We start from the raw sequence: 13,312 nt of genomic DNA on the forward strand, positions 1-13,312 counted from the left end.
CTATGGGCTTCACGCGTTCTACCCATGTGGGGAATCGAACCCGGGCCTTCAGCATGACGAGCTATCCCTTTAACCACTAAGCTACCCAAAAGCCCATTGCAGTGAATTTGTACCACATTTAGCAAAGTTTGTCAATGGCTATGGAAGGGTATCTGTGCCAAAATTACACGATGCAACATGACAGTATACAACATGATGTGATGAAAGTGCAAACCACTTTTCCTCATATGCAAATATGTCGGGTATTACATGTAGTTTTACATATTGCTAAACATCTGCTTCCGGTTTGCTCACTTGACAGTGATATTGTGAATGAAGAAACAATGTTTATTGTCGCATTAATGGTTCAAGTGTAGCTCCTGCATTATTGATGGGTTTTTTTTATGTTAGACGCGGGAAGAACGTACGACCGAATGATATCTGCTTATTGTTGGTCAGATAAAACACGGAAAATGCAGACGGGGTTGTTTTTTTTGTGTTCCAGTACTAAGTCGTACATCATGCATTTCAACTTAACCTGGGTCGATGTTTCTTCTGGTGGACTGAAGTCCCTGAGGTGCATCATAAACAATCATAAAAATGTTTGGGCCGAGACTTTGAAACTCTACACCTCTCTCCTCACTTCCCACAATGTTTTACAAAACGAATATGGTTTTCTTTACACTTATTAGCGCCACAATATCTCTACATAGCAGCATTCGCAATTAAACGTTTTTAGTTCCCCTGCAGTATCTGGATCACCATCACTGGATTGTCTGGTCAAGATGCGATTGTTTACAGACCACCGTCGTAGGGTAGGGATAAAGATGTATGGCGTTAGCGTTAGCGTTAGCGTTAAATACTTTTGTATGCAAAATGGTGGGTGCTACCAATACAACGGAGACATGCTCACCCTGTTCGCTGACACAGAATGTCATCACTGATTTTCAATGATCCATTCATAGAAGTTTCACCACTGTTTTGCCTTTTTTGCCCAGTAGAATCTGTTTCGGCAGATATTCGACACTGATTATTGCCTGGCGTAGACGTTTAGCAAACGTGTCATTGAAAAATAAAGCAACTAAAAATACGATATTAGGTATACATACTATATATCTGCACAGATTTATATTCATTAACTTTCTTCAGCCATAAAGGCCAGTCCGGTGATCTAAATATGTTAAAAAGTGTAGACATGATCTCATGAAGGGAAATGCAAATGACACATTCACACCAACATGAATGTTTATACATGTATGCGTGTTAATGGGAAAAAAGATATCACGCGGTATATTTTAATGCTAATAGACGAAGCATATAATTGTAAAGTGTTCAATGACTGCTGTCGCTGTTCATATGATATTAACTTCACGCTGTCGATTCTCTGTGTGTGCCCAGGTGAATGTTAACGGTGAATCCGTAGGTATAAGAAAAGGCATGGCAATTTCACAAGAGGAATTTGCTGTTGTGACAAAAGCAAAAATCCACAGACACTTCAATCGGTATTGCCTTTCTGTCCCTTTAATTCTTTAATGAAAACTAAATAGAGATATTGACAAATATACCGTGATTTCCATATTAATGGTTGGTTGGTTGGTTAGCTTGTTGTTTTACGCCGCACTCAGCAAAATTACAGCTATATGACGGCGGTCTGTAAAATAATCGAGTCTGGACCAGACAATCCAGTGATTTATATCATGAGCATCGATCCACGCAATTGGGATCGATGACCTCCATATTAATGGCGTGTATGTGACGATTGTATTATCTTAAGGGGCATCCATCGGATTTATATGGGATTTTGTTTGTTTGTTGTTTAACGCCGCCCTCAGCAATATATATATTCGAGCTATATCACGGCGGTCGGTAAATAATCAAATCTTGACCAGACAATCCAGTGATCGATATTAGCATCGATTCACGCAATTGGGATTGATGACATGCATCAAACATGCATCAGTCACGTCAGCGAGCCTGACCATCCGATCCCGTTAGTTGCCTCTTATGCCAAGCACAGTCGCCTTTTACGGCAAGCATGGGTGCTAAAGACCTATATATATATATATATAATTAAATTTTCGTTGTGTTCATGGAAATTCCTGCATTCTGATTAGCTGAATTGGTCACGTGTTATTGCATTCATTTCCCAATGAATGTAAAAAATTAAGCCACGCCCACCGTTGCGCACTACTTTTATTACTGCGGAATGTCGGGGAATCCCAATATTACAGTCGAGGGAATTCCCTTTCTGCTCACATGTATCGTCATGCACAGGACATTTAGCGACTTTCATGCATATTCATTGTCCAAACTACCCTTTGAAACCGAAGGCCGAGAATGAATGAAACAGCAAACGTGCAGGCTCGCTCGCCAGTTTTTTTTCCCGCTCGCCTCGGTTCAACTTTCATGTCTTCGCGTTTCATTTCTAACTAGCATTTCCCCAACTGTTTTGCCGTACTCAGAGAAGTAATGTTTGAATCACGCAGTAAATGACCATGTCATTTGAAACAGCCGCCTTCTCTCGGACATATTTCTTCCGGTTCGTTATAGTCTGACTGTTGCAAGTCTTTTCGCCTCTTGCCTTAATTGACAGGTCAAATGAACATTGTTTTAATCCCACTCTCCGTTGATTGGCTACTGACTGTGTAGGCGTGTCAAGTTATGTGCATAAATTAAACGATCACCTGATTCATGTCACGCCACTGTATGTATTCCTACACCTGGAATGTTCATCAATGCCGTCATTTTTGTCTGTTTTGATATATGCAACTGTTTTGGGTTAAACTATTGTAGATAAAACATGTTTTACGTTGTCGAATTTAATTATAAGCATTGACTGTGTATTTTTTTCGGTTCATTGAGGTATGAATCGAAAAACCGATGTGCAAACTTTTGTAAGAATCCGCTACGCGGATTCATACAGTTTGCACATCGGTTTTTCGATTCATACCTCAATGAACCGAAAAAAATACACAGTCAATCCTTAAATATATATATATATATATATATATATATATATATATATATATATATATATATATATATCGGAGCGAGGGGAGCACAATATATTTTTCCCCGCTACATGTATATCTAACAAGATATATTTGCTGAGCAGCATGAAACAGTCTTTTTATTTTCACTATTAACACAAACATTTTGACATTTTTTGACACAAAACAAACTATTCATTTTTTTCACTACTGCCCCAACAAACTACTTTTAGGATTTTACTGGATCAGTCACTTCCTCCTGATCAAACGTAGTCGCTATCACTTTATCAATCAGTGAATTATTTTACTCATGATCAGTAGAAAGGTCAAAGGCCCACTTACATAAAATGTCAATTTTGAAAATACAAAAACAAGTGTTGCAGCAAATTAACGATGTTACTATAGAAAGGAACTGCGTACAATCAGAGCATCCCTGATATAATCTGAGTACGACAATAAACGAGACAGATTACTGCATTGTGAGAAATGAATTAGGAAGTTATTGTTGATGCGCGGAGATCGATCTTTTAGTTTCAAATTGTTGACATAGGTCATGATATCGATATACTGACATTTATTTAGAAAGTGAAATTCATCTTCTACGTTATTTGAATTACATATTTTACAAAAAACGACCCTGACGTGTATACCATCACGTCTACAGATATTCTAGTAGATGGATAGTGTGTCAATCCTTAATAAAGTGAATCTACGTCGTCACTATATAACTCTAACAGCTATTAATTAACGCCGTGGGCAGTTTACCAGAATATTTCGAGAGAAGTTCTCATTTTGTGACACAAGATTCTGGTAAGCTGACCTGTTCGTAGTCACTATAAGTAGTGATGTGGGCTTAGACCTGCTTGTCATAGCTGCAGGGACAGATTTGAGACTTTCCGGAGTCAGTGTCAGTTGTTACTCCAACATGAAGTAGGAGACCACTTTAAACTGACTTTTGAAAGCTGATGTTCCATTTTATTAGTTTAGCTCTGTTTCATCAACATATGGCAAACATATACAGTTATATCCATTCTATCATGACCAACATAAATTGAACAATTTTATTAGTTAGTACTCAGGCGGTCTGGTCGTGAGAAGACTTGGTGATTTATGAATTTCAGAGAATGGGGGTACTGCAGTGCCATTGCCAGGAATTAATAAAACCTAACATACATGTGTGTGAACATAATTTATCATTTCTGAACTTGACTGTCGACACAGTGGTGTTAAATAGCTACAATGACAATTTACCATAACATCAATCCCATTTTGGGGGATTTCCCATTATTCTGTAGATTGCATCCGCCCTAAAAAGCCATGTCATTATCAATTGACATGAGATGATCAATAATTATACCCCCTTGGAGGAAAATGAAGGAGGCGATTTCGCATGAGTATAAAAAAATCACACTGATCAAATATGCTTTCTTTAAGCGACATGTTATTAATCTGAGCCCAAGGACCAACTATTCTTATTCGAGCAACGTCGAGGGTATTAAATGAGATAAAGACATAAAACGAGAATGGAAATTGTTCATAATGTCACAAATCAATGCATGCAACTATGGGGTGAAAGATCATTAAATGGCGCTCAATTGTGTAGTTTCCCTTTCAAATGTGTTGAAGAACTGACAGAAAACGAGCAAGGCACGCAAATGAGAACCATTATAATGGGATTTGGGAAATATATTTCCATTTAAACCTCAAACATGATACGTCGATATAAACTTCGACAATACTTGTGATCCGAAAAACACATGACGTAAAACGTGAGAGACGAATTCTCCTCGATGACTACATCATATGAAATTCGAATGTAATGAGACCAATTCCAGATTATTGACAACCTACTGCTTTGTGAAATCACGTGACCAATACATTTGAGTTCTAATCTATAAGATCATATGTATCTAGGTACTATAACAGAAATATAATTGAAATGAGATCAATTCCAGATTATTGACAACCTACTGCTTTGTGAAATCACGTGACCAATACAGCTGAGTTCTAATCTATAAGATCATATGTATCTAGGTACTATAGTAGCTTAGGACACTTTGTGTGGATGACATCACTTCCGGTTTTGGAAAACACATATCTCATGACCTCTGAACAAAATGCCCTTTACTCGAAAAGAATATAAACATTTCTCCAGCACAGTATATCTTCAGTGTCAAGAACAAGATACGATTTTTATTTTTTAGTTTACGACCACCGACCCGCGAAGATCGGGTATGATCGGGTCTTCAGCAACCTATTATGCTTGTCGTGAGAGGTGGTCAGGGTCTCTGACTTGGATTCATGTCATCGTATCCCAGTTGTGTGGATCGATGCTCATTACATCAATCACTGGAATGTCAGGTCCAGACTCGATTATTTACCGCCGTCATATATCTGGAATATTGTCGAGTGCGGCGTTATACAACGAACAAAACACAAATGTTAACGAACTTCAACGCAACTGGGATAGGATGACACGCATTAACCACGTCAGCGAGCCTGACCACCCGATCCCGTTAGTCGCCTCTTTCGACAAGCATAGTCGCCTTTTAAGGCAAGCATGGGTTGCTGAAGACCTATTCTACCCCGGATCTAAACGGGTCAAAAGTTATAATAAATACTACTCATTGAAAGTATGTAGATGTGACAAACTATAGTTCTAATATTGACATTTCTGGTCACACAAAAGTACTGTAAAACGTGAAATTAATGCGTCTCCAAAAGAATGCGATCGCTGGCCCCTAGCCAAAAATTGCGACTCAATATGAATGCGACACCCCCTCCTCTCAAGCATCAGTGGATTTATATCTAAACAAAACGTCCTCTGTCAGGTTTACAGGAGAATTCTCACCTTAATCCAACCTTACATTAATCCAATCACACACCAAAGAGCACCTCTTATTAGTCGCAAATAGCAAAGACACCATGTTGATTGGCGTCTGTCTGGACTTGCAGGTGAATTCCAATCATGAAACTACGTTCACAAAATACACGCAAGAGATTTTAGTGAAAATAGTGAACAATCTTTACGAATCACCTTCTTTTTGACCATGACATTTTCCGAAGTTTGCTGTAGAAAATAATTCTCCTACACAGGAATAACATAGAAGCCAATGGGCTTTACTCCCCTGTGAAAGATCATCCCTTTGAAATCGGTAGTTTAATGGTATTTGTTGTTCAGACATATGTTACTGTGACCTATCTAAATTTTATATGGTATCGAAGTCCCTTAAGAAGCTATAATGGATATATTAATGATAGTCGTAATCCATCAAGACAGATACACAATGAATAAAACACATTTATAGGTATTATGTTGAAACAGGTGGCGATTAAACAAAGCGTCTGCATTTTTTCCGCCATAAAGCGGTTTATGTCAGAGATCCGTGAAGATATCGAATACAATCCGTCATATAGCTGGAATATTGCTGAGTGCGGCGTCAAACACACAACATTCAAGCGTATATTTGGTTTCTGTGACTTGTAGTACCTGAGCCAAACAAAACTCATAAAAATAAGTTAAGAAATTGTGAGTTGTCTTCACTACGAGAAAATATCCCCCAAACGTTTCATGGTTCTTACCTATTTGGGTTCAGTACATATGAAAAAAGGAACAGGGTCCCAAGAGTCATGAGCAACTCAAACTACAATTTGCACGAATCCACGAATGGATCTCCAATGACAACTTGTACCTTACCTCACCTTCATACTTACATCCACCTCACTCACGGGATCGGGTGGTCAGGCTCGCTAATTTGGCTGATGTATGGCATCGTATCACAATTTAGTATGTCGACGCTTATGAGTGCAGTCGCTAGATTCTCTGAACCAGATCGATTATTTACAGACGACCGGCACATATTGCTGTGTATGGCCTAAAACAACAAACAATCTAACAAACACAAAAAACATCCCAGCTACGGCCTGCAAATACAACAATACACAAAAAACTCTATCAGCTTGGCCTCCACTGAGATTGTTTGGGTAAAATAGTTTTAAAGAAACTTTCCAACAAAAGAATGCTTTTCAAACAAATTTCTTTCCAAGAACTGTTTCACATTAAAGTTGATAGATGCAGTCGATTTAAAGTTTGCTTAAGCTTGTTCTTTCGTTGCATACATGATTTACACAGTTGAAATGGGGTCGGCGGTTGTGTTCTGGCTGCAAGCTGTGTGGCACCTTTCACTGCTTTAAACAATTTACTAAAATCGATCGAATAATAGTATTGGAAACCTGGTGCTTTTTTCAAAAACACAGGCATTGCCACCTAAAGGAAGATTGCAGCTTTCAAAAGAAGGACAAACCCCTCTTCGAAACTTCGATTGATAGTGATAAATGCTGAAGTGGGATATTTAATAGGATTGCGTTCAATTCAGAGAGCAAGACAATTATTCAACTGGTGGCCTATGGGCAAGCTTGAATAAGCCTTAATGAAATCAAGGGGATTGGCAACTGACTTACAGACGTCCTGAATAAAGGGGGATAACTGATTTTAAACAGATTGTTCAATCAGCCCTGAAGCTTCTGGAACAGAACATTGTCCCATGAGAAGGGAACTCCATACAAGGTTAGCATGACAGAGAAAGTGATTTATCTGTGTTGTAAAACACTTCCGTCGAGTAGAAAAATAACTCTTTTCATTGGCCGTGCGGGATATTGTTGGTGTGAGGAGGGAAAAACTACGTAATTATTTTAAGGAATACATGTTTAAAAGAAAATGAAACATCGACCAAAGACGAGAGAATTTGTAACATGTAGGAAGCCCATAGTATTTCTAATTCACTGCATGTAACTTAAAGTACATGTCTCGCTTAGCTACTGAGCCAAATAATTACTCCCTGCCCGACAAGGTTGGCGGGGAATATAGAAACGGGCTCGGTCCGTCCGTCACGTTTCCTTTCCGGAGCATAACGCAGAAACCGTTCAATATTTGTTTGTGAAACTGTCAAGTACATGCTGAACTGGTGCCTTTTGCTATTTAGAAATTTTAGGAAAACTTTTTTTTACGTTTCCATGGCAACAAGATGGACTTAGGTTCCAAACTCTTCTTTTTTTACAATTTCCATGACAAGTTCCACCTCGGTTAAGAAAGATTACGGTTTGTTTAGATTTAATTATGTCATAAATTCTGCAACAGGGTCGGGGGATATAGCCACGTAGGTGGCAAACTCTTGTTTGTATTTGAGTTTCAATGAATGTGGCGTCGAAGAACATTAACATTCGAAACATCATAGGTTTAATATTAAACTGTAGTATTCAAGCTGCTTTTTCTTCGTTGAAATGCTTTAGTTACTGTTTTAATGTGTTCATATTCCTTAAAGTTGCGCAATCAATAAGCAATAAAAATCACCTAAGAAAATTTGTACTAATACAAATATGCTTTAAGGTGTTTACAACCGTCATATACTCTCCTTCACAACAGAGATGCTCATTGACAAGCATTTAGTAACGATCACATTCAAATCTCGACATCAAATATGCCTCCGATGCTATGGAGTAACATGGAGGCACATATGCAGTGTTATGTTGGCATAGAAATGAGGGGAAGGTACGGGTGGCCCAGTGGCCTGCAATTCGCTGTGCCGATTGCGTCCCTTTGTGCATGCCGAAAACATATTATGGTGCGTTCGAATCCCGGTGCGTCCCGAATACTTTTACTGGTTTGTCATCACCATACCCGTGCTCATGCGATTCACCAAAGTGGTCAGCGTCTGAGATCTGTATCATGTCGAGTCTTCCACATTGAGCTGCCACACCGTGATATGCCTGAAATGCTGTTCAAGGCGGCATTGACCTTCACACACTGTGTTCATCAAATTCATCACCACAGGCACGGCTGCAGAAGAGGACAAAACACATCTCACATATTTAAGGTATAGTTGTGCATGATTATGTGCATCGATAAAAACTATGATGTTGATTGGGACGGCTGCAGAATAGTCTTGGGATAACAATATTGCATCTTTGACCTTGATGCATTATGTGTTGGACAACGCAAAACATCTTCAACTTCAAAACATGTCGATCACAGTAATTACAATGGTTAATCAAAGTAGATCCTTCTGCCTTTGTTTCCATTATCCATTTTCAGGTCGAGAATTGACAAACGTGTTGATGCATGGACCATGCCACAATGGACGATTTTAGTGGTCGTTTTTGCATGGCATATATTCATTGAAATGTTACGTAAATAAAACTGCATTCTCAACGTAATATGCTGTAATCATTTGACGATCACTTAAAATTGGATAGAAAGAGAAAGTTTCCCGCTAGCATGTCAATATTTTGATATAACTGAGCAAACAGACAAGACATTTCACCTACTTGGTGTTTTTACAATATGCCAGGTGTCTTTTTTTTGTCGTAAATGTACACGACTTTTGAAACATTGATGTATTGATGTTGAAAATGCGATGCTGGTAGGAGACAGGTATATTGATTTTTGTGAGTGTCACTATAGACTAGAAGGACACTTGCATATTGATGCTGAGAATGTTATGCTGTACGACAGTGACGTATTGAGGTTGAGTGTGTCACCTAGGACTAGACGGGCATTGCAGCATGGGCGTCATTTAGGACCAGATTGAATGTGAGAGTGTCACCCATGACCAAACTGGTATTTCTGAGTGTGTCGTGAGAGAGTGTATCAGTGTGTAGACTGACCAGGTGAGGATGAAACAGCTACGTGGACACCGGACTGAAATGACGACTTGGTGTTAAAAGCGCAATGCAGCGCAATGCATCACTGTGATGACACTTTGTGAATCCAAAGGACTGCACTGTTGTAATGAGGTTTATTCAATATGTTTATTCCATAAGCCATTTCTAATTGCATCAGCTTGTATTTACAGGGTTTTGAAGCTGTGATTTTGTGATTAATTATCGATCGTCTCTATCGAAAGATGTTGAAATCGTAACACAAGGCAAGCTTTATTCAAGTTTGTCTTCGAGAGTGAAAATTCACAGACACACTAATATAAGTACAATAACATTTGTGATTTTACGATAGGCTTTTGTACATAACATACTTATGCTTTTATTAATACTAATGCGAACATGTGTATGTGCTTATGTCAACAAATATTCAGCAACTCGAAACATTATAGTAAACTCCGATTACATGATCAGTTTACAGGCAAAAATGGTAGAAACCCTGAAAGTATTTTGCCTGTACCATTACACAATGTATATTTTTGTGTAAATGATCACATGGAACATAACAGTATTGTAACAGTAAATGAAAACCTTGTTACACGGCGCTTAAGTCAGTAATTTCATTGTTACCTGGGAAACGTCCAATGCGCAAATTTGTACAGTGTTTCATCGACAGTTAATACATAAAATAGGAACTTAAACGTCATCATCTTATCATTAAAGGGAATTTGTCAATAACTACAAACCAAATGCCTCATGCGATGCATTTTAATCGATTATCTGCGTGCAGTTCGGTCAGACTGACTCAATCAATTTCTTGCAGACTGCTTCCCAAAGACTGTTGGCACCCAAATAATGTATGTAAAATGACTGAAGCGCCTTTCTGTAAGCTATTGATGAACCGGTTGTCTCCTAAATTACCCAGCCTCTCGCGGAAGGCAGATGGTGTATCATTGAAAGAAATCCCACCGTCCGACGATGAGAGAATCAATTTCCGGCACTAACAGGGTAATACCACTTGGTATCAGAACCAGTGTTTTGGCAATGCCATTTCCAGCTATATTGCAGCTGACACAAGAAGAAGGAATTCTTCCGGAAATACAACTGTAACGATGAGCGCTCAAATTAACTCACTTACTGGGAAATGTTATGGTGCCTTATCTCAAACGAAAGGGCAAGTATTCAGCTGGAGATCAACGGGCAACTTTACGTAAGTTTCCAAGGCCACTAGTATTTGGTGGCATGGTTTCTGGGGGTCTACAGATTTGGCACTAATGGTCCTTACCAACAGAACGGGTACTAAATAGAAGCGTGTAGTTCGAAACACTTCCGATATGATGAAGGCGGTGGATTAATATTAATTGTTTTATCCTGCGCTTACATGTTGTCATGTCGGGCGAAATTACCTCTGTGAACTGATACGAGATACGGATGCCCAACTGAATCAAGTTGGGCCTTTTAAAGCTTCTTCGCATTCGATCTGTACCGAAATGAAACAAAGGCTAAGTCGCATTTTAACATAACTTCACCAAGCGGAGAATGGATATCTGGTAGGATTTGATGAAAGGCCTAATGTATCATTCATGGCATGCCCTTTGGGCACAATGATAATTAATTTATTCTATAAATCATATGCTACGAGGGAAAAACGTCATCTCGTGTAGGTTTATGGCGGAAGATGGCTTCGATGTAAGGACATTTCTGAATAACTCTAGATACATGTAGGTTTATTTTGCTGAACGTTTTTTGTATAATTTTATCATGATCCCTTTGATGGTTACTTTTCTGTGACGTTAATAATCTGTTCCTGCTTCAGACCGCATCTGTTGTCTAGTCAATAGAACGTCTTCCCGGAGAGCGGAAGGTCAGGGATTCGATTCCGGGCCGCGTCATACCAAAAGGCGTTTAAAGAGTGTTGTTACCCTTCCTGGCGCTCGTCATTAATGTGGAGAAACCAAGGACTGTTTGGCTTGGAGTCAATACGCTATGTCTGAAACACACGCACGCACGCACGCACACGCGTGCATGCACTTCGCTATATAAGCCCTATAATCTGGATTGCGACGTTAAACCCCATTCCATCTGACCTGTTCCTGATATACGTTCACCGCACATGAATACCTAACCTTCATATTTGTAGACTTGTAGACATCTGTCCCCGAAATAACATATGTATAGACCCTAATATTTAGATACATATACCTCTTCAATAAATCTGTCACTGTAGATTATCCTGTTAGGTTATCTTGGATATTTAGTGGTAATCACAGGACATATACTGTAGCTATCTCTTCAGCCTGCTCACACTCAATTGTCGTTGAATTGTCAAACTACTAATAACAAAGAGGGTATTTACTAGAATATTTCGGGAGAGATGTACTCAGTGACATGACCGTCTGGTGAGTTGACCTGTGTGTCATTCAATCAATTCACGACACGTTTGATGAGGCGATAGTGACGATCTTGTTCCCACCACTGCAACAAAGAGCCAGAACTGATCCATTCTGGAGTCAAGAGTTTCAGTGATATTTCCAATCTTCATTTAACGTTTTATTTGGATTTCCAATGATATTTCCAATCTTCATTGAACGTTTTATTTGGATTTTCAAACAAGTCGATGAGCATTCGGTTCTTCATTAACTGCTGTCAGGTAACACATTTTGTAGATGCTTGATTCCATCATGGAAAATTTTAATTGAGTCTGGTCACAAGCAGGTTAGACATGTTGCAATAGATCGGGGTAGAAAGTATGGCAAAGTTATTCTCAAGAAATCATAAGGGATAAATGGAGGAAAGTATACAAAAAGATGTTGTGACTTTGTTGTCAAGAAAAGAATACTATCTTGACTGTTTTTTCATGCTATGGAAACTTGAGTGTTATTGAAGCAGAAGCAAGAACAAAATGCCCTTTACTCGAAAAGAATATAAACATTTCTCCAGCACAGTATATCTTCAGTGTCAAGAACAAGATACGGTTTTTATTTTTTAGTTTACGACCACCGACCCGCGAAGATCGGGTATGATCGGGTCTTCAGCAACCTATTATGCTTGTCGTGAGAGGTGGTCAGGGTCTCTGCCTTGGATTCATGTCATCGTATCCCAGTTGTGTGGATCGATGCTCATTACATCAATCACTGGAATGTCAGGTCCAGACTCGATTATTTACCGCCGTCATATATCTGGAATATTGTCGAGTGCGGCGTTATACAACGAACAAAACACAAATGTTAACGAACTTCAACGCAACTGGGATATGATGACACGCATTAACCACGTCAGCGAGCCTGACCACCCGATCCCGTTAGTCGCCTCTTTCGACAAGCATAGTCGCCTTTTAAGGCAAGCATGGGTTGCTGAAGACCTATTCTACCCCGGATCTAAACGGATCAAAAGTTATAATAAATACTACTCATTGAAAGTATGTAGATGTGACAAACTATAGTTCTAATATTGACATTTCTGGTCACACAAAAGTACTGTAAAACGTGAAATTAATGCGTCTCCAAAAGAATGCGACCTCTGGCCCCTAGCCAAAAATTGCGACTCAATATGAATGCGACACCCCCTCCTCTCAAGCATCAGTGGATTTATATCTAAACAAAACGTCCTCTGTCAGGTTTACAGGAGAATTCTCACCTTAATCCAACCTTACATTAATCCAATCACACACCAAAGAGCACCTCTTATTA

The sequence above is a fragment of the Haliotis cracherodii genome, unplaced genomic scaffold, assembly GCF_022045235.1.
Source record: "Haliotis cracherodii isolate W230 unplaced genomic scaffold, xgHalCrac1.p SCAF_13, whole genome shotgun sequence".
NCBI classification, from domain to species: domain Eukaryota; kingdom Metazoa; phylum Mollusca; class Gastropoda; order Lepetellida; family Haliotidae; genus Haliotis; species Haliotis cracherodii.